The sequence below is a fragment of the Loxodonta africana genome, chromosome 6 (assembly GCF_030014295.1).
Source record: "Loxodonta africana isolate mLoxAfr1 chromosome 6, mLoxAfr1.hap2, whole genome shotgun sequence".
Classification (NCBI taxonomy): Eukaryota; Metazoa; Chordata; class Mammalia; order Proboscidea; family Elephantidae; genus Loxodonta; species Loxodonta africana.
The window spans coordinates 137210886-137214161 of record NC_087347.1 but is presented as its reverse complement, the minus strand read 5'-3'; the positions used below and the strand labels follow the sequence as shown (position 1 = coordinate 137214161).

The window sequence follows — 3276 nt, the reverse complement described above, 5'->3', positions numbered from 1 at the left end:
TGATTTTATTTACAACTCCAGTCCTCCCCAGTTTTCAGTACCTGTGATTCTTTTGGGACAACTCCAAGCTTAACTTTAGGAGTGTGCATCTGACCACTCTTTCTGGAATTTTTGGTAAAGAATCACAACTTAACATTGTTCCAATTCATTTTTCCTGATATTGGCTCTTAAATAATAACCCATTAATCCCACTACCTAGATTTAGCCATCCATTTATGTAAAAAAAAAAAAAAATGTATTGAGCATCTCCTATGTGCCAGTATAGGCCCTGTGTATGCAAATTGAATCAGAAATTCTTTGTTCTCATGAAACTTGTAGTAATTAGGGGGTGAGAAAGGGAGAAACAATAAATAATTAAATCAATAAGTGGACAGATTTTACCAGAGGGAAGCAGGAGATGCAGTTTGAGAAGGGGATGAAGTTTAAATCACAAAATGACTCTTACGTTCTGGTAAGTAAATTGGCACAACCTTGCTTGCTAAAAGCAAAGAGGACTTGAAGCACTTATTGATGAAAATCAAAGACTACAGCCTTCATTAAGACTGCAGCCTTCAGCTGAGACTACACCTTAACATAAAGAAAACAAAAATCCTCACAACTGGACCAATAAGCAACATTATAATAAATGGAGAAAATATTGAAGTTGTCAAGAATTTCATTTTACTTGGATCCACAATCAACGCCCATGGAGCAGCAATCAAGAAATCAAATGATGTATTGCATTGAGCAAATGTGCTGTAAAAAAAAAAAAAAAAAAAAATTTTTTTTTTTTTTTTAAGACCTCTTTAAAGTGTTAAAAAGCAAAGATGTCACTCTGAGGACTAAGGTGCACCTGACCCAAGCTATGGTGTTTTCAATCTCCTCACATGCATGTGAAAGCTGGACAATGAATAAGGAAGACTGAAGCAGAATTAATGCCTTTGAATTATGGCATTGGAAAAGAATATTGAACATAGCACAAACTTCCAGAAGAATAAACAAATCTGTCTTGGAAGAAGTACAGCCACAATGTTCCCTAGAACTGAGGATGGAAAGATTTTGTCTCACTTTTTTTCACTTTGAACATGTTATTAAGAGGGACCAGTCGCTGGAGAAAGACACCATGCTTGGTAAAGTAGAAGGTCAGGGAAAAAGAGGAAGACCCTCAATGAGATGGATTAACACAGTGACTGCAACAATGGGCTCAAACATAGCAGTGTTTGTGAGAATGGTGCAGGAACAGGCTGTGTTTTGTTCTGTTGTACATAGAGGAGCTATGAATTGGAATTGACTCAATGGCACCTAACAATAAGAACAAAGTTAGATTTTACCCCAAGTGCAATGCAATGGGAAGTAATGAGAAAATTTTAAACAAAAGAGAGACTTGATTTGATTTGATTTAGGATCGACATAATTTCTATGTGGAAACTGGATTGGAACATGGGTATAGAAGAAGGAAGATCAGTTAAGAGGTCATTTCTGTAGTCAAGATAGTAGATAATGGTGGCCTAGACAGAGTAGTGGCAGTGAATAATGGGTAGACTCAGGATATGTGTTGGAATTAAAAACTTGTGGGTAAGTTAGTTATAATAGGGGAAGAAATGAGAGGGATAAATCAAATTGAAGCATGAGACTATGGTTTGTTGATGGTGCCATTTTCTGAGATAGGAAAGAACTTAGGAACAATTGAGTGTTGAGTAAATCAAATTCTGGTTTGAACCTGCTATGTGCGTATTCTTGTACAAGTGTTTTGGTGGACATATAAAAACTTTTCTGGCTAGAACATTCATGAAAATATACAACAATAATTGTGATAGTGGGCATTTTGATTTTAATGGTAATGGTAATTCGCCATTCATTTAGGCATTGTATTAATATAGGCATTCTTAGTCTTATTCTTAGTCTCATTCTTTTTCATTTCTGTGTTTTTGCAACTACTCTTTTCTTTTTCTGGAATACTCCTCAACCTCAATTCGTGTATAATTGGTAAACATGTATTCTGTCTTCAAAACCATGCTCAGAAAAAGTCTCATGTACAATTTTTTTTGGTCCTTACTAGAAGAACTAATGACTTCTAACTTCACAGGTCTTTGTAGGATCAGAGTAGTACAGAGGCAGCACTAAGGGATGACCAGAGGAACTGTTATCATTCCTGCCACAAAACCTAACAGTGTGTCCCAAAGCTTACCCAGGTAAAAATACAATCTAAGTAAAAATATTGTGTGACATGGCATTTATGTAAGTGCATTTTAGGGCTAGTGAATTGCCATACAGTATGCATTATATGTATGGCTTCTCTTATTCAACATAATGTTAATGAGAGTCATCCTTTAAAGTTGCATACAGCAGTAATTTGTTCATTTGTATTTCCACATAACATTCCATTTTAAGAACACACTACAATTTGTCTATTCCAAGTTCTGCTGCCAGATGAGTTTAATGCATGGGCTGCAGTTTGTCAACCCCTGATCTAGTCTGCAGTTTACTGATAGTTTCTAGTTCAGGACTATAACAAGTAGTGCTGCTATGAACATTCTTGTACAAGTGCCTTAGCAAACATAAGAACACATTTCAGGCTAAGACTTCTAGGAAAATGTTCAATAGTAATGATGGTAGTAGGCATCTTGATTTTAATGGTAATGTTAATAACCATATATTTAGGTCTTGATTTAATATGGACATTCTTAGTCATTCATTAAAAGTATTTTTAAATTGAGAATTAATATTGATTTTTATTTAAAAAATAATTTTAGTACTCACTTCAGCAGCACATATACTAAAACTGGAACAATACAGAGAAGATCCATATGGCCCCTGTGCAAGGATGACACACAAATTCATGAAGTGTCCCATATTTTTTAGATAAGTACAAGTGTCTAACCTACCACGCAGATTAAAAAAAAAAAAAAAAAACTTTCAGGAAGTACTTCTCTCCCATTATCCTGCCTCCTCCCCGCTCCTCTCCAGATCCCAGTCAGCATCAGTGATTGCTACATTTCTTGGGCTGGAAGTAGGACTCTTTGCACACCCTGAGCCATTCTCCTGGCTTTGGAGAAGGAACCAACTAACAAACAGGAAAAAACATCTGCCAGCTCAGACACAAGAGGTCTGCAGACTTTGAATGCCATTCATCCCTGCATAGGCCTGTGTGGGTTTTTCAATAGCATAGGCCCTCATTAGCACAGTATAACAGGGTGTATATCTGAACCCTATTTTCATCTGTATCTTTTATATATGGGAGAGTACCAGGTTCAAGAAATTTGACACTGCCTTGCCCATTAAGCAGGGTCCACACCT

At 36.3% G+C, this 3276-nt stretch overlaps 1 non-coding gene across 1 annotated transcript; it reads left to right on the top strand.

The window, feature by feature from the left end:
• Positions 1 to 2731: 2731 nt before the first annotated feature.
• On the top strand, positions 2732 to 2838 carry LOC111752480 (U6 spliceosomal RNA). Its single transcript, XR_002787400.2, has one exon. It is a non-coding gene; the product is annotated as a U6 spliceosomal RNA (small nuclear RNA).
• The last annotated feature ends 438 nt before the right edge of the window (positions 2839 to 3276 follow it).